Consider the following 19,968-nt stretch of genomic DNA (forward strand, 5'->3'; position numbering starts at 1 on the left):
TCCAAGCGTCCTCTTGGCCCTGTAATGAAAAAATGCATGTTATACATTGTTTGAGTCAACTTTTCACTATTGTGGGAAAAGACCCGACAGACCAATTATAGGAGGAAAAGATTTTTGTGGGGCTCATGGTTTCAGACAACTCAGTCCTTAGGTGGCTGGCTCCATTCTTCAGGGCTCAAAGCAGAACATCATGGCAGAAAAGTGTGGTGAAGGAAAACAGCTAGGAATATGGAACTAGGAAGCAGAGAGAGACTAAACTCAGCTCACAAAATACATACCCCAAAGGGCTGTCTCCAGTGACTCACCTCCTCCAGCCAGAACATACCTGCCTAAAGTCATCACCCAGTTGATCCATATTAGGGGATTCATGCACTGACTATGTTAAAATTCTCGTATCCTCATCAATCAATGCACCTCTAAATATTCTCACATTGTCTCAGACATGAGCTTTTGATGGATATCTAATATCTAAACCATAAAATGTGTATCCAATGTACAGTGACACAGAGTAAATATTCCCCTTCCCAAAGGGAGGAACAGGTACACAGAATGAAGGGAAGGGAATAAAGCGAGAACTAAACCCAACAAATCAAACTTTTTTTTTTATGTGTGTACTCAACCTTCAGTATCTGAGACACATGGTGTGAGATCTGATATTCAAAGGGCTTTTGCCACTCTGTCCTTTTGACCTTGCTGTTTACAGCACATAAGGGCTCTCTGTGCAGAACTAGCGGGTTTTCTTGACACAGGAGCCACTTTACTGGGCATCCCTTCATTCCTAGAATCTCCATTTTAGCTTTGGAGTCACCTTCACAGTTCCATGCATTACCCACTCAGGGGAAATCCACAGGCATTTCAACCCTGCCACACTTTGCCTGGCCTCCCACTGAAATCTCAGTGGAAGCCTCCATGACCCCTTAACTCAGGGTCCTGCAGAACTATCACCACAGGCAGAATACAAAGCTCTGCTGTTGGCTTGAGCAATACCTGTAATCCCTGGAACTGTAACAGCGGTGGCTTCTGATTGCCTGTGTGGTTCAGCATCGTGAAACAATTCCTAGACTCCCCAGGTGAGTAGGATGCCCTAGAAATTCTTCTCAAAGAAACTTTCTCCTCTCCCATATCCTTGACCCTGAGATGTGTGTGGTCAATGCCTGCAATATCTGCAAATGCTCTCAAGCCATCCTTCCTATTGTTTCTGTGCAAAGCGTTTAGAATCTTTAATGACTATAATCTCCTTAACAGTTACACTTTCCTTGGTCCCAGTTTTAAATGTACTTTTCTGGTCAGCAATTTTTAAAATCCTTCAGCTCTCCCTTCTGTTCCTGATTCTCACAGCAAGTGTAGCTAGAAACTGCCAGCAATATTCATGCCAATGCCTAAATGCTGTGCTGTGTTGAAATTTCCTCCACCAGTTCAATTTGCTGATCACCTTTAAGTTCAGACTCATAGGAATTCAGTGGACATGGGCAACATGTAGACATGAATGTAAAATATGTGGCTTCTAGTCCAATGCCCAACAGATTACTCATTTCCCTCTGAAACCTCATGAGAAAGGTCTACATTCTTAATCAACAATCAGGCCTTCAAACTCTCACCAGAATCATCCATTAAGCTCTGATATTAAAATTCTAACATTTCTCTAGCTTGCAGTTTCAATTTTTTTTTTTTTAATTCTTTCTGCAAAACATTGTCAGACTTCTAAACCACATGGTCAGATTAGTCATAGAAACAAACCCACTTCTCAGTACCAATTTCTGTCTCAGTCAACTTTGTGTTGCTATAACAAAAATATTTGACAAAAATGATTTAGAGTAGGAAAATTTTACTTGGAGCCCTCGGTTTCAGATGTGTGAGTCAATAGACAACCAAGTCCACTGCTCGGGCAGCACAGTGAGGCTGCACCTCATGCTGAAGGGCACAGTGGAGGAAAGAGGTTCACCTTATGGTGGTTAGAAAGCAGAGAGGGGAGAAGAGGTCACTGGGAAGGTGAACCCTTCCAGGGCACAGGGCACACCCGCAGTGACACACCGTTTCAGCCTTGCCTCATCTGCTTAAAGTTACCACTCAATCGGTTCCAACTAGGATAACTGATCTCATAATGCAATTATTTTATCTCTGAACATTCCTGCATTCACAGAATTTTGGGGACAGCATCTCATATCCAAACCACTACACTTGTGTCTTCAGCTGTTTTAAGAACGCAGGCAGCTTCCTTCCTCATGTGGAAGGACCACACATAGACGCTCCAGCCTGAGGTTCACGTTAATGAACAATACCAAGTACTACACACGTGAGTGAACTGGATATCAGACAATTTCAGGTCTTAGTCTTCAAGCCATAATTCTACAGTTCTGGCATGGCATGGAAAGGACCAAAGTATTCTCACCAGATTTAGTACTAATTACAGAATCATGAACAAAACAATTGATTGATATTTTTAAATACTAAATTATTCTTAACAGCACTAGATAACCAGTCATTTAGCAAATGTGTATGGTAAATATTAAATGTCTAACTGTTGTATCTTTGCCTACAGCCTTCTTTTTCTAATACTTTATCCCAAATTGTGTTCAATGTGCATATCCCAAATTAAAAAAAAAACAAAACAAATAAACAAACATATAAACAAACAAAAAACAGATATCATGCCTGATTTTTTTCAGACTTAACTTTCTTTTCTTTAATATGTGTGAGACTTAGTCTATACATTTCTCATGGAAAACACTATTTTCTCAGTCACATTACAATTAGTGATTTATGTTCATGTTTGATCATTTTCTATCAGAATTTGAGGCCCTTAAAAACATGTAACAAGTTGCAAGCTATAATGGCTAAGTATTTTTTTTCAGGTTTGCAAAATACATAACATGATGAAAAAGGAAAGATAATGACTTTCATGAGAAGCACTGAATTCATTCTCAATATGCTACACTAATTATGCATTCATATTTGTTTACCTTGTTTTCATAGCCTCAAGGTATCAAAGTATATGTCTATTAAAATACCTAAATCAATTTATTTACACAACATAATTCAAGCACTTCTCTAATTTCACATAGGTCAAGAATTTGGTATGTGATGAAGAATGTGCTTTTTTGGTCTAAGATGCTTAGTATATAAAGATTTTTAAATCTATTACTTTTGCCACAATGTGTTTTTTATACTCAAGAACACTGAAATGACACTAGAATTCTCCTTTATAATTTTTAGTTATGATAGTAAATCTGTCAATAAATAAAGTTTGAAAAGACATCCATCTTAACTAATTATAAAAGAAATAAGATGTAATTTAAGTACTCTCACTTGTTGTAGAATTTAAAAAGCACAACTCAAAGCCTTTTTGGCAATAAATACATGGTCTAGTTAATTTTATCAATTAAATCTGAAGGTATTATGCATAGATTGGTTACCAAAATTCAAATGACAAGAAGAATTGCTTGCTATTAATTATATCATGCTCTTTTAGAAAAATTTCTTTGTCAAGATATTTAAGTTTTAGAGAGAAATATACCATTGTAAAATAAAATTCAAAATTTGGATTGTTTATAAATTTCTGTTGAATAAAATTGACCTAACACATTAAATTCTTTTTAAAACAGCAAAATTTGTGAAAACTCCATTTATCTCAAAATATAAAGATGTTACTGTAAGGGAAAGTATCTGCCCTTCAAAGTTTAGTATCTGTCAGTGAGAAATAAATTCAAAGGGGAACTGGATGGAGGGGGAGAGAGAGAGTGAGGGAGGGAAAGAGAGAAGAAAGGAGAGAGGGGGAGCGAGGAAGAGAGAAGGGGGGGAGATTCTCTTCATGAAACAGATTGAAAATTGAAACAATAAGAAAATTTTAAGAAAGAAAAAGTAAATAAAATGTATCTAAGTTTTTATTCAAAGGGATGTCAAAAGAAGTCAAAGAAGCTTTCCTTTCAGGAAAGTTTCCTTTCAAGTTCAAAGAAATTATAGGAGACTAATGATGAACTAGAAACCAAAACAATGGAACAAAATCACCCCTTCATGAGTGACTATGTGTAGTTGAGTCGTTTATTCGATGACACTACGGTAAAGACAAGGGTCAAAGCAGACAAGAAAAAGTGAACAATGAATGTGAGATAGTCCTAAGATGGTTTAAAAAAGAAAATTTGATCTTCTAAAATCTGGATCTGATCTTACTCTGTTTCCAATTGAAATTCTTCAAATACTTACCCTGTCCTCTTATAAAATAAGAATTTCTAGACACGAAATAGTGGCTGTGACCTGGATGCCACCTTGCACAATTTCTTCTCCTTACACTGTCACTAACATAATTGCTGAAACCGTCTCAAAACATCAGTTTGCTTTTGATTATTTTGCTCCTTCTGCCTGGAATATACTTCCCATGTCTTATTTAATATCTGTTCCAAACCATCTAACACCATTGATCACCCTGTGTACATCTGCATAGATACATGTATATCCCTGCTTCGTTTATTCACTTATGCATCTTTTCTCTTCTGGGCTATAAACCACATGATGACTATAATTAGATTTCATTCATCTGAACACACTTAAAATCAGCTCAAGTGCCCAACAGACAGGGGTTGATTCTACAAAGCTTTTTGGGTAAGTCATGTGTGGAAACACACAGGTAGAAGGAAAGAAGAAAGAAGAGGTTTAATAGTATGGTCAAGTCTTGATCAAGCCGTCTTCTTAAAAACAATTGGTTTACACATGTGGTAGAAAAATAAAAAGCACTTGTTAAGTAAGATCTCACATAACAGAGAATCTTGACTCATGCTGAACAACATTTTGGAAAATTTTAATAGCAGTATCTTAAATGAAATTTTAAGGTATGGTAGAAGAAGAGATACTAAGTTACTACCAATAATCATTAGAAGACAGAAAATAATGGCAAATTAAATAACGGAAAAGTAGAGGTGCCACCAAGGTTACTGAGGAAATGGTAGAACTCGGAGCTAATTTATGTGTTTATAGCACTAAAGCCTGCAATCTTTTTCAAATTCTGTCTGACTCTCCAAACTTTTGCCATACATCAGTTTTTAAAAATAGCTTATTGTTCAATAGATGAATCAAGGAAAAATTAAAATGACCATGATATGCTGCTCTTAATTATATAGTTTTTAAAGGTGGGCATTACACAGTTATCATACTTTAAAAAATACATAGAAAATTGATAAATATGTAGTATTCCAGTTTATACCACCAAACAAAATGACATGGACTTACGGAGACTTCCCATATAGCCTATTCAAATACTATCATATTTGTAATAGCAAAGAATTAATGAGACATTTTGAAAATTAAGCTATACCAGATAAACTGGAGCATAAAATTAATATGTACATCAATAGAGAGGAAAACATAAAGAAGAGATGATGTTACAGAGGAGCTTAGTATTGAGACAGGGAAGTAAAAGTTCTTGGCACATGCTCTGATGCAGAAAAAATGGCAAAAAAATAAATCTGAAGCACACAGGATGGTTATTTGACAGTTTTCATTAGACTAAGGAAGGACAAGGCTGAACAGGCAGTTCCTTTTGTGAGTTTTCTTTTATGTTATTTATGTATGGTTTACACCCACAGTACCTGGTTCTACTGAGGGAAACCATTCATGTTCTTAGTGAACAATATGTTAACTATTCAGGTGATGAGTTACCTGTCCAACAGGAAAGAAGGAAGGACCCAGGTGAGCAATGTAATCAATCACAGAGAGGTAGAGCTACAGTTTTCACTTTAAAATCAGTGGAATTAAAATCATAAGTTCCTGAAATTCTTTTTTAGGAATGGAAACAAGACCATTATGAAAATCTTGTGTCAAAGAAGGCAGTGTGATATAATATGAAAGTTTTGCTCTCACAAAATTTTGCAAAGACATACAGAAGCGTGTCCTTACTAACAACAGCAACAGCAACAACAACAACAACAACAACAAAAAACCCAACAATAAATAGCAACTTATCTTTCAGAGGGTGTTTCTGATTCAAAGACGTGAAGAAGTTGAGCATTTGTAGAAATCTCCTCATATACTGAGCTTAGGCTTTTCCACCCAGCTTTCTTCCACATGGAGCACCATCTCTTAAGGCCATACTTGTTTATCAGAGTGACAATACTACCTTTTGTGCATCCTCACAAGTACTTGCTATTATTAATTTGTTAATACTATGTATTTGTATCTATTTTAGTAAGTATGTATTAGCGTGTCATGATGTTTTAATTTGTATTTTTCCAAAGTGTAATGATGTTGAGCATCTATTCAGGCCCCTCTTTTAACCTCCACACATTTCTATATCTTCTTTGGTGAAGTGTCCTAAACAAGTTGTTTTCCCATGGTTTTAATGTTGATTGTTTGTCTCCTTAATAAAAGTAAGAGTTTGAGTGAGCAAGGAAGAAGTCTGGTCTCATATTACCTAATCTTGAAAGTAACAGGACATCATTTATGTCAGACACTACCAACCAAAGAACACATAAACCTCCATTGGTGAAGGGGAGAGAGCACAGATTTTTATCTCTTATGAGAGAGGTGCCAAAGAATTTGCATCTTTTAATATTGTATCATCCATCAATGGACAATGGATACATCAAACTATGCTATGTTCATACAAAGGTGCATTCAAACAACAGCTAAAAGAAATAGCCTCAATTAAGTATATTTTCATGGATGAATCTCATTACACAATTTTGAGTAATAGACACAAATCAAAGAATATTATGTATAAGATGATTCATTTTATATGGATTTCAAAGCTAAAAAACAATATATTAGTGAATTATATAGAGATTGAAATAAAATTCAGGATATTGGTTGCTCTCTATCTAGAAAGAGACTGTGTGTGCTGTAGGAAGACCCAACAGGCTCCTCTATAGTACTAGGATTTTTCAGCCAGATCTTGGAAGCATCAATTTGTTTTTGTTTTTGTTTTTTTTGTGACTGATCGTATACTTTGATGTTTTAAAAGATATTCTATGCTTGAAATGAAAATAAATAAAGTGAATAATAGGAGTGAAGGGGAACAGAAGAACTCTGAAAAAAATCTTGAGAAATTTAATTCTTAAGGGAAATAGAAAGAAAATGAAGTTGCTAGAAAAGATAGAGAGTAAATAGAAATTTTATGTTCTTATTTGGAAAATAAGAGAGCAAAGAAATGATCCAGGAGAGAGGCAATAAGAAAGATATAAGAAAGAAGAGATTGCCAAAAGAAGTGATGAGTGTGACAAGGGATCCGAGGTCAAGGAGCGTGTCTCACATTTGTTAGGAAGAGAGACCTCAACAATCTGATAGTAAGAGAATGAGAATCTGGATATGGGGAATATGTGGATAATTGTTATTGCAATGGGCACGTTAGGCTAAGATATTCATTTAAAATTCACCAGGATACCATTTACTGATTTGCAAAGAGAAATAGAGCCTCTAAGAAACATGGACAATAACATGCTATCTAGAGATTCTGTACTATTTCTGTGGGGAAATCAGATGAGAGTCTTAGTTTTAGTATTTAAAAAAAAAAAACCTTGTTGCTCATGAATTAGAATATGGAGATTTGATCAGATAATTTTAATGGCTAGTGGCATTAAGCTAAGATAACCATTCAGTTGTTTTCATCTTTATTGATAATTCTCCCAAAGAGACTAAGTGGTTATGTTACCCTGGACATTGCTGAATGAATACTGATAAAATTCTCTAAATTTCATTGACATAAATTTTAGGGCAAAAAAAAAAGGTTTCTAATTCTATCTCTGAAAATAGCTATCAGAATTTGATTTAGAATAGCTGCTACTTGTACAGTCTAGTAAAGATTTTAAAATGCGGTTATGACTTGAAATAGATAATATTGTTCTCAGTACACTTTTATCGACAAATTCATAGCTCATTCTAAAACATCCTGAGTCAAACATGCATACAGCCAGAGCTCACTAATGCAGCCTTCTGCTCTCATCATCCCTGATGCTTCAGTTCTCGCTTGGGATATTTTATACTCTCCATTTCCATCAAATGGAAGCAAACTAGATTAAACAGATTTATCAATCTTAGGGTACCTGGTAGTAGTCAATAGCAACACTTTCATTTCCTAGCTTACATTTAAAACACAGATGGAAGAAATTACTGGATAAATATATAAAAAGTGCTCCATATTTTGTGTGATGGATTTAAAAGCTTTTTGAAAATAAATATTAATATTAGGTAAGCATTTCCACGCAGTTTAAAGTACAATTTATATTTAAGAACGTTAGGGAACCAATACATAGAAATGGAAGAAGGACAAGTAAAGTAGAAAGCTAAATAAATTATTCGCACAAATGGCAGAAGAACTTCTGAAGATGTGAAGTCGAATTGCCATTCAGATTTAGTGCTTTCTTTGTCAGGGTATATAAATCATGCCTCTAATAAGTTGACTGTATACCAGAGTCACTTTAGGCCATCTCTGCTCTGAAGCTAGAAAAGTTGTTTAAGATTTTGAAACATAAGGTGTATAAAGAGCTCTCTAAGTCAAGGAAGTAGTCAAAGAAATTGATCAGAAATGTAGTTTTCCCAGCCTGTTAGTCTAGCTGCAGCAAACTAGATGGTTCTCAGTGTAAATCAAAACACTTACAAGCTAGATGACCCACGCTGTAGGTGCGCACACAGCTTGGACATCAAGTCTCATTTCACTCTTCCTTTGAATGAGATGATTGATTGATTGTTCACAGCTTGCATGACTCTGGGCTGCCCCGGATCCATCTCTGCCCCGCAACTCTCCATACAGAGTTTGCATCATTGACTTTCTGCCAGCCATCTTGCTGCCAGGACACTGAGTGACATTTAATGATCTTTCAACGTGACAATGTCACATTCATCACTCTTTATCATTCCTGACAGACCCAAATTCAAATGCAAACATGAAATGGAGACTGACTTCAATCAAAACTCAGATATACTTTTGAATTGACACCTTTCCACACAAGTTGATGAAATAACGTGGAAGAGAAAATTACCTGTTGCTTGAACAATAATTAAAAAATACCAGTTCTAAGACAGTCCTGAGACATCAAGGATGAGGATATAGTTCTTATAGAAAGCTTCAAGATGGAAATTATATGATCTCAACTGACTTGAATTAACATCAAATATTTATATGAACTTGAAGAAGATAACTTACTTTAAACCTACTATTCAGCTTTATGAAACAAGTATGATAAAATGTGCTTTTTATAGTTATTAAGTGAAGAGGACACTCACAAGTTATGATGATCATTTAGAACAAAAATAAAAACAGTATAATTTCACATAACTGTTATAAATGCTCTCCTTCTGAATCATCTTAGATATTATCAGATTATACATTATTATTATTTTTTCTGAACCAAATACCTTACCAAGGCCTAAACTTTGCTAATATCACAGACACAAGTCCACATTCATGGTGGAATGCCACTGAAATTTGGGGTCCTATATATTGATAATATATCCCTATACTGTTTAACATAAAGTTGTGAGATGCACACAAAGACTCGAAATGTGTACCAGCAATTCCAACTTTTGGAAACAACTTAGCCATTCTCAATAGTTTAAGTGAAAGAATTGCTACACTTCTTTATTAGAAACTAATATTTTGTTGTTGTTGTTGTTGTTAAAATGTTACTGGTTAGAAAAATTTTGTTATCAAACTACTCAGTTTTTACATTTCAATTAATTCCGTATGTAATTGCTTTGTATATCTGTGTGTTTGTGTGTGTGTGTGTGTGTACATACGCACGCATGCATGCTCACTTGCACATGCGCTCAAACATGCTTGTGTTGCTGGGGAGTCAAACCAGGGTTCACGCATGCTAGACAAATGGTCCAATGCTGAGCTACATCCTCAGGCCTCAGTTACCAAAAGTTGGGGGTTGCTATTCCCAAACAGAATTTTAATACTATCCTAAACTTCATGAAGTTAGGGAAAAAGGCTTTTCCTCTGTACTTCTATACCTACAGAGCCCAAAGGTAAGTGAATAATGGCAGAATTTAATTGAATAAATATATCTTAAAACTTTATTAATTTCAGAATGAATGACAGCAGATAAGTCACAATAACTAGAAAATCCTTTGTTATTATCTCATAAGCTCACTTGAGTATTTCTCTAAATAAATGCTTCTTTAATATAATCTCACTTTGCCTCTGACCTAAGACAATTTCTACATTCTGCCTGCATTTCAGTAACTGTAATGTTCTAGCTATCAAGCGGCTTGGGATTGGAGCACTACATTGTGTATTAAAGACAGAATCTAGCACAGAACTTATCACATTGTACATGTTTAGTTAAAATTTGAGTGAAATCCATGTCTTAGAAGCATTTGCCTCAAGAATGCTACAGAAGTTGCAGGGTACTGTACTTTTTAGAAGGGATTCTGGTGGTGCCCCCAAGTTCCCCTCACTGGCCTTTCGTGTTGTCTTATAACAATTCACAGCAGCTCCTTTTTCAGAAAATCCTCTTCAGGTCAAGGGAGCCACACACCTTCCACTCCTGCTCCACAAAGGCAGACAGGGTACACAGTAGGTCTAACTCTGTAGAGCCATTTGTGTCTAGACCTTCTCTTTGATATCACACTGAAGTCAGCTGAAACCACACTCTTGCTTACCCATTCTTTAATTCCCTAATCTGTGTCTCATGTTCCACTTCTCTTAAGAGTGCTCCTCAGTAAATCACTTAAGTAGGAATCACCCTCACACTATCATGAGAGAGCCTAATGTGCGTTGCATATGTGAGTGGCCCAGGAAGCTGGTTCAGGACCTGGATTCCAATCACTGGCAGGATGCACATAAGGAGTCCCCTTGTGCCTGGTGGTGGTAAAGTAACGGAAGTCCCTGGAAATACAGCAATATGATTTTAAAAGATTGTTACTTGCTCAAATTGGGATGGGATTCATGTGCCAAACTCAGGAATTTGGGAAGTATGGGAGAAATAGCAACTGTACAACTAGGTGACCATTTCTTTTCATGGCTGATTTCATTTAGATGTGGAAGTAATAAGTTTAAATTACCAAATGACCAATGTAAACCAACTGTGAGAATCACAGGACCTTCTCAGCAGTATTGAAGCAGCTGGGCCCTCGTGTTATGTTTAGAAATCAGACATCAGAATTAAGTGTGTGAAGCCCAGCACTTAATTCTGAGAGCAGTCAACTCTTAGGGATTGGACTATTGAAGTTTTGGACTATAAAATCAGGGTTTTGTCCAGGAAGGGGTGGGGGCCTTCGACTTGGAATGAGAACATTTCTGTAGGTACACTTGATCAGCTTGACAACCTTAAATCTATTTCTCGTGCACCGTCTGGATCTTCCTAGGTGGTCACCCTCCCTGGTTAGGAGACAGGTTATAAGAAAAGGTGGAGCACTCAAGTGAGGCAATGCATCATAAAAATGCTCTCCCTCTGCAGGGTGTGTCCTCCCTCCTTCTGTCTTTGATAAAATAACTCGAATCTCCTGGGAGCATGCTGGGAAAACCCACCTTCTACCACATGTTTAGGGGAGGTTGAGAGATGTGTCCAGTCCCCAAAGATATGGAAAATACAATTGGAAAAAGGAGTTCCAGAGGCACAGGAATGGCTTTTCATTAGGCTGAACAAACAGTGAAGTTTTAGATATTTCCTTCCTGTTTATAATAGGGATGCTGGGATTCCAGAAGAGCAGAGGCCAGCAGCCAGGACCTAACAATGAGGAGCAAGGACGTGTGATGGCATTGGACACAAGGTTAGAATGTCAATGATCCAGAGAAATCTACAGAGACTATCAAAAGCACTTGGACTGAAGGAAGCAAAATTAGCACCTCTTAACATGTAACCAGAAGATTAAAAATGGAACTGCTGAAACCAATCCTCTGCACATGTTCCAGACCAAAGCCAATATGGAGACTCCCCATCCTCACGTGGAAGGATCTTGTAATATCAGATCATGAGTGAGCAGACGTGATCCCCCAGTCATTTCAAGAAACCTGTGGTTGTTCTCTGAGAAGCCACTCACTGTGGAAAGTGGACTTCAAGTTTTTTGAGAGTTTCTGCCTAGATGGCCCATGGGAGAATCAGAAAATAGTTGAAGTTTTAGCCCAAGCTGGTCTCAAATGTGTCCATTGTGTCCCTGGACCCACCCAGCAGTGATTTCTTCAAATTTCGTACGAATGATTTAAATGGACATTCTTCATTTTTGATATCACAACTGTTATGGGATGAAATCCAATATAGTTGGAAAAATCATGCAGAAATCTCTAAGACTGTCCTTCTCCCACTACCGAGACAATGAACATAAAGAAATCGAAACCCAAAGGATGACACAGTTGGTGCCACACTGAAGATTTAAAATATGAATATAATTCATAAGTTTGGTTCCTGAAAAACTATATGCATCATGCCAGATACTAGGGAACTTCTACAAATTAACCAAGCAGTGCCTACTTTATAATTTTTAACTCTGGACATTGGCTTTGCCTTGTGAAAATATCTTTCAACACTAATAGAAAAAAAAAAGAAGAAAAAGAAGGAAAAAATGTAAACACATGTAGAAGCTAGAAGAATTTTTCACTAGCAGGCCAACAATAAGAAAAGTAAAAGGAAGTATTCCAAGCAGAAGAAATGATATCAGCTCTAATCAGGTATAATGAGCTTCAGAAATAATAACATGGGTAAGTATGTAGCATGTTTTATTAGTTTATATTTAGAAGATAATATTCTTTGTCAAAAAACATCAAAAATTATCATGAATAAGTACAATTACTGCTATATGTTGGGGTCAGGGAGTGATATATTTGGACTCCAGTGATTTCTTAAGTATCTCTTAAGTTTCTACTTACAACTCTAAATGGACTCACATAAGGACAGTGACCTACACCTGTGCTTAGATGTTCATGGGAGTGATGAGTAATTTCATACTTCTAAATGATATGTATAGATGTCCCATGATATGATGGGACATCAATGCAAAATGATATGGAGCTCTGATTGTCAAAGAAATTATCAAAATTTTTAAATAAAAATTTGGTCATAAATAAATAATTTCATTTGTATACTAGAATTTAAGACTCCCTGAATTTATTATTATAGGATATGTATGAAAAGTTTCAACAAGTTGATGATTTTTTATTGTAGATTTACATATAATTGTGATGAGGTAATAATTCAGCCAATATATCATTGGTGAACATTTTATTATGGCATTAGCAAAAGCTCAGGAAGTCAACGTGTGTCTACCCAACAGTTTTAAGGAACAAATCTGAACATTTTCTGAAGCTGGGTACTATATAACAGCAAGAACACCAAACTTAGCATATGAACCCAATGATATAGATTTGTCCAAGGACTCTTGCTGTGAAAAGTAATTGAAAATATTGTCATTTCTCTCGCTTTCAAAAGACTTGTCATTTTGGACAAACCTTCAATATTTTCACAGTTGCTGATTCATTCTTGTTCTATTCATTTAATGTGAGAATTTTGCAAACATGTTTTTTTCTTTTTTCTTGTTTTTTCCCCCCTATACTGAATCACTTTTCATTTGAACCAATACTTCTTTCAGTTGGTACACAGAAAAATAATTGTGTGTGATCATATGCCAAAATATCACCAAGTAAAGAATAGTAGGATTTTTATGAAGATATCTTATACAATATATTTAAAAATTGAATCAACTGAGTTTGAATACAGAATTTACTATACACTCTAGGCAAAGGTACAAAAAATTTGAATCAATTTATTACTTGTCAATATATATTTGGCTTTTCTATCTTTACACACACACACACACACACACACACACACATCTTTATTTTCATCTTTCATTTTAAAAAATAATGACATAAGATGTAAAATATAAGATTTTACTAGTGAATTGAATTAAGCTTTTGTAGTTCCAAGGATAGAATGTTATTTCAATGTACTTTTGACTCTGTCTCATCAGTGATACTTACATTTAATCTAACAACTCGTACCCATTTTCCTCACATTAAAATTTACAAAACCTGGAATGCCTCTCCTTTACTTTTTCTTGGAGCAAGGACGTAAAGACTGGAACCAACTTCACAAATTAAAAGTAATAAGTTGTTTTTAATAAGTACTCCTATCTATAGTAAGCCCAAAGCTTCATTTGGTTGACAAATGTTTAAATATATTTAATATAAGATTTTGTAAAAAAAATAGTAATGGGAGCTTGAATGAAAATGCAAATTATGCTTGGAGGATTCATGTGATAGTCCAAGCAGGAGATAGTAATGTCTGGTCTTACTTGACTTACGCTCAGAGTTAGAATTACATTATTACAGGTTGCATGCTGCATCTGTAGGATGGGTGCTCCTGCTTGTCCCTAATCATATGTTCCTCGATTTTCTCCAACAGTTGTTTCTCATCTTATTATCTTTATAGTCCAATAGTCATCTTAAAACAACCTGAACGAATGCCACTACTATTTCTAAATATAAATGAATTCTAACTGAACCTAGACAAAATCCAAACTAATTTTCATTGCCTAAAAGACCCTAAAAAATTCCACCAATCCAGTCTTCCAATATTAAGTATTTCCCACAGTGCTGTTTTATCCCTTGGTTGTTGTGAACTTTTCTGAGGTACCTAAACTCACTGACTCATATTTCTAACATTTTCTTTTCCTTTTTGGCTGGGTTTATTTTCTTCCAAATGTTTGTGTGTTTATGTGACTGACACCTTAACATTTGAGACACTTAAAATATGCTTTTTTCCCACTCTTTATTATCCTTATTCATTTTTGATAACAATTATAACTACTTTAAGTAATGTTAGTCATCTATGTTGTGTTAGAAATTGGTACATATGTACATGTTATACACATAAATATGAATATTTATGTTTTGTTTATAGAATCTCCATAGCATGTAGAATGTCCATCAAGTAACAGGGACCTGATAAGTATTTCTGAATGACATCATGCATCTGTGAAGTAGAAGTTGTCTTCAGAATGAAGGAGTAATCAGGAAAGTACATGAAAGAATGAGCATGCATGTTGACATAATAACAAATTGTAAATAACACCTTGAAATTAGGATAAACATTTAATATAAACATTTTTATACTCAATCTTTCAGACATTTTGCACTTAAAAATTTGGTATCAGCTAGGTGTAGTTACCCACACCTGTAATCCCAGTGACTCTGGAGGCTGAGGAAGGAGGATTGCAGGATCCAGGACAGCTTCAGCAACTTAGTAAGGACTTAAACAACTTAGTGAGACCCTGTCTCAAGTAAAAAATGAAAAGAGTTGGGGATGTGGCTCAATGGTAAAGAATTCCTAGGTTCAGTCCTCATACTCCCCAAAATATTTGGTAGCAATTTTTTCACATTTGGGAAAGTCATCTGAAGATTTTAAGTACTATCACATTTTTAAAATTGTAAGTATTTTTAAGTATTCAGAACAGATGTTTGTGTTTTAGTAAATGTTGAGCCAGGCTAAACAATAGTCCTCTAAATTTGTCAATATCCTAAGGCCCAGGACCTTTGAGTATGTTAATTTATTAAGCAAAGGGAGTTTTGTTATATTTATTTTGTAGTTGGACAGAATACCTTTATTTCACTTATTTATGTGGTGCTGAGGATGGAATCCAGGGTCTCGCATGCTCTATCGCTGAGCCACAGCCCCAGCCTTCAAGAAAGGGGATTTTGAGTATATGATTGAGGATCCTGAGACAGGGAGATTAACCTGGATTGTTTCCCTGGGTTGCCCTGCAATTTCAAGGGTCCTTACAGAAGTGATGCAGGAGAACAAAGTCAGAGCAGGAAGTGTGGCAAACAAAGTAGATGGAAGAGAAAGATTTAAAGATGCTGGACTAGCTATGAAGGTAGAGGAAGGATCTGCAAGATGGGAAGAGCCCAGGAAGGATTCTCACCTCTGGAGAACACAGCAGGTGTGCCGAGCCTGCAAGACTTTGCCTTCAGTCCAGTGAGACCCAAAGTAGATTTCAGATATCTAGAACTTAAATAACAATTTTGTTGTTTAAGCCACAAAATTTGTGGTAATTAGTTGTAGCAACAGGAGAAATGTAGATAATATTGTGGAAGAAATAAACAGGTGAGTCCATGAAAGATTAAGCAGGCATTTTTTTCCTAAATAAATTTAAATTCATAAAAGAGTTGCAAATAATAAAGATAAGAGTCTCCCATTTCAGCAGCCTTCATCAACCATCACCCACAGCTACATTGTTATATATATTTAGTTTTAGGTGGACACAATATCTTTATATTATTTTTATGTAATGCTGAGGATCAAACACAGGGAATCATGCATGCTACACAAGTGCTCTACCACTAAGCCACAACCATACCCCTCACAGTTACATTTATACAACCACTTATGTAAAAATTAAAAGATTGACATTTTATAACATTAATGGCTACAGTCCATTCAGTTTTTTTGAGTCTTTCCACTAATGTCTTTTTGCATTCCAGAACTCAATTCAGAATGTAAAATTTTTAGACAGGGCATTTCCTTAATTTCCTCAGATCTTTTGACTTTTACTTTTGAATTCATTTTTGTTATTGTTTTTAATGAACTTTATAACTCTTTAAGAACATTGAGCCTGGCATGGTGGCCCATGCTTGTAATCCCAGTGACTCTGGAGGTTAAAGCAAGAGGATCACAAATAAAGCCAGCCTCAGCAACTTAGTAAGACCCTGTGCAACTCAGCAAGACTTTGTTTCTAAATAAAATATAAAATAGGGCTGGAGATGTGGCTCAGTGTTTAAGCACCCTGGGATCAATCCCCTGTACCCGCCCCCCCCCAAAAAAAAAGAAAAAAAAATAATGGTCAGGTATGCCTCTCAATTTGTATTTTTTGACATTTTCTCATGGTTAGGTCAAAATTAAGGAATTGTAGGAAGAATTCTATGAAGGTGTCTTTAATTTTTCTGGTTTGAGAAATTTTATTTGGTTTTCATTTTTTAAGGATATATTTTTGTGCCAATCAATTCTATTCAATTCTTGTTTCTTTCAGCATTTAAAGATGTCATTGCACTGTCCCTTCCTGGTATGCTTTCTGTTTAGAAATTTGCTCAAGTTCTTATCCATGCTCCTCATATCCCCTCTCTGGCTGTCCTCTATGTCTTGTCCTTATTTTTTTCTCTATAGTTATTAGCAGTTTGAATGAATAGACTATGCTTGGTGTGTTTGCATTTGATGTTGTCTTCCTTAGTGTCTTCTGAGCTACTTTTATCTCTTTGATGTCTGTCATTAATTTGAACACCAAATGTCCAAATTATATCTCTTTTTTTTTTTTTTAAGCTCTTCTCTCTTCTTATGGCATTTCAATGTTTTGGGCCTTGGAATTGTGTCCTACAACCCTGGGGGGAAATATATATGTATATATATTTCACAACTTTCTTCTCATCGAATAATTTTTTAACCAACCAATTTTCAGATTCAGTGTACAAATGAGTCCCTCCATCTCAGTTCCTGTGTTTTCTTTTTTAATTTATAATGTTCCTCTTAGATGTTTATGTACACTTTATATCCAACTTCTGAAATCATCTATCTGATTTGTCACATTTATTGCCCTTATCCAGGAGAGACTTTAACATGGTAATCATGGTAGTCATTCAAAATTCCCTGATTGAAAGATTCAGTCCTATTTCCGTGTTGTATCTGAGTCTGGTTCTGATGATTATTTTGTTTCTTTACATGGTGTGCTCTCTTCTCTTTTCATGGGCTTCATAATATTTTGAAGCCAGGCGTGCTGTATAGGAGAGCAGATGTTGAGGTAACTCTGCTTTATACATGGAGCTAGGTTTAAGTTCCCCGATGATAAGCATTGGTATGGAAATTTGTGCTAATGTAGTCAAGAGTCAGTCTGCAACTGAAGTTGGATGTTGCATAGTTAGGTTAGTGCACCAGGGGATTCAAGTTGCTCTCATTTGCAGATTTCTCCAATTTTTTCTGGTCTCCTCTTGGCCCAGGCCCTCTCTCTGCCCAGAAGGAATTCACAAAACACAGAGTTATACCACGGCCAAACTCCACCACTATTCTTACTTAGTGCTAATCAGTACACACTAATGTGGGGACGAATGAGTGGAGCATTCTCTGAGATTCTCATTAACCCTTAGTCTATAGCTTTACACATTCTCCTGCTGTTGCCATAGAAGTTTTTGAGTGTTTGTTGTTCTTTGTTGCACAATTGTTCCTACCTGTCCTAAGTTGACATTTTTTAGTGTCTTTTTTTTAACTGAAAAATAAGAGTTGTGTTCTGTAGGGTGGATAGGAAAGAAGGGAATGGGTAGATGTCAGCGGTGGCCACTGAACCCTCCCTCAGCCAGTGTGAAGGATGCCTTTTCACGTTCCCCTCCACTCTTCCTTCTAAACACCCTGATGGGTTTCTAAGAAATAAGACAGACAGCAGGAGCAGGCCAACTTTTTATATACCGGAGGCCCCCAGAGTTTCATATTTCGTTCACACTTGTTCACTCAGCCTTTAAGAACTCATTTAAAATACTCATGTGAATCTTAACATTGGCTTAGGTGGCCTCTAACTGCATCTGTACCAGGTTGTATGCACATGCTCATTTTCAAGTCATTTTTATCCCTGGAGGAAACTGCCTTTCCCTACATATCAGATTGACTACCCCAAATCTCCAGTTCTCTCACTGATTCAAGAAAAGTCATTTATTTGCAATTTGTCCACTTTTTTTTTCTCTGAAAATTATTGTTAGGGAAGGAAGAGTGGATGTTGCAGCTCCTAATATTTTCAAGGTGAAAGTCAAGCCCCAAGCAACACTCAACATTTTACAATTAGTACATCTATATAATTGTTAAGTGTTCAAAACATAAAGAGCAACAACATCAGAATTTATGGTAGTTGAAAATCAGAAGACATTCTGACATTATTCAGTGAAAGTATAATGAGCATTTGGTACAGATGTCACTCAGGTGGCAATAAGCCTCCTTCAGAAAGCACTTTGTCAGATAAACTGGTGTCTTTTCTACCAACTAAGCAGGATAATTTAGCAGCAATTGTAATATACTATATATTTAAATATTATCCATCAACATACATATGTAATTGGTATTCAAATGCACTACAACATATACTTAATAACTGAGGGGTTATTTAACTCAGGACAAAAAAAGAAAATAGCACAAAAGGAAACTATTGACAGCACCTAAACCTATTCTATAATAAGAACAGAATATCATTTTCTAAAAATTACCAAATAGAAGAAAGAGCGAGACAAAACATGATAATTAATGTGCCTCACAGCCTTGTGTTATTTAAAGTCCTTTTACTCCTAACTAGGGAAGTAGTGAGCTACTTTAGCACATGCCTAAAATAGACCTCTCTGTCCAACTTCTCAAAGTTTTCCCTCGATTGCTGGTTGTGCGTTCTTCAATATTCTTCTGCAATTTCATGCTGCTGTGCGTGGGGAAGGCTTCCTTCCTCTGCTGCAATTTGATAGTAGAGAATTCTCAGAATGCTTCTTCTACTGTTACGCATAGTTCACAGTTGATAACACATCTACAATATCTGTATTTCCAAAAGAGGAGGAATTGTGTTGATGCCAACCCTCATTTAACTATCTGCTAGACTGTAGCAAGGGAAAGTTTTACTCATTGTTTCTGAGCAATGACTAAACCAGGCTCTGCCTGTTAGAGGGGATTTTTTTTAATATTAAACTTAATTGATATTTGTTATTTTGTCAGAGGCTTAATTTCTTTATGAGTAAAATCTGAAAAACATACTCTTCCACCCCAGAAGCCAACAAATGTCTAACAAATCTGCTTTCATTTAACTTGAGTATGTTCAATTGTTAATACTTTGATTTAATAATGTAATAACTAGTTCATGACCACAATGTGAGACCTGCATGGACAAAACTTTGTAATACTGTATAAACAATATACTCAACTTTTGCAAAGTTAATATTGGAGTTTTCAAACACAAGCATAGATGACATTGTAAAAATTATGTGCATTATATTTGAGAATTATTCCTCTATTAAGTATGGAGAAAATATTAATTAAA

The sequence above is a fragment of the Ictidomys tridecemlineatus genome, chromosome 13, assembly GCF_052094955.1.
Source record: "Ictidomys tridecemlineatus isolate mIctTri1 chromosome 13, mIctTri1.hap1, whole genome shotgun sequence".
Taxonomy (NCBI): domain Eukaryota; kingdom Metazoa; phylum Chordata; class Mammalia; order Rodentia; family Sciuridae; genus Ictidomys; species Ictidomys tridecemlineatus.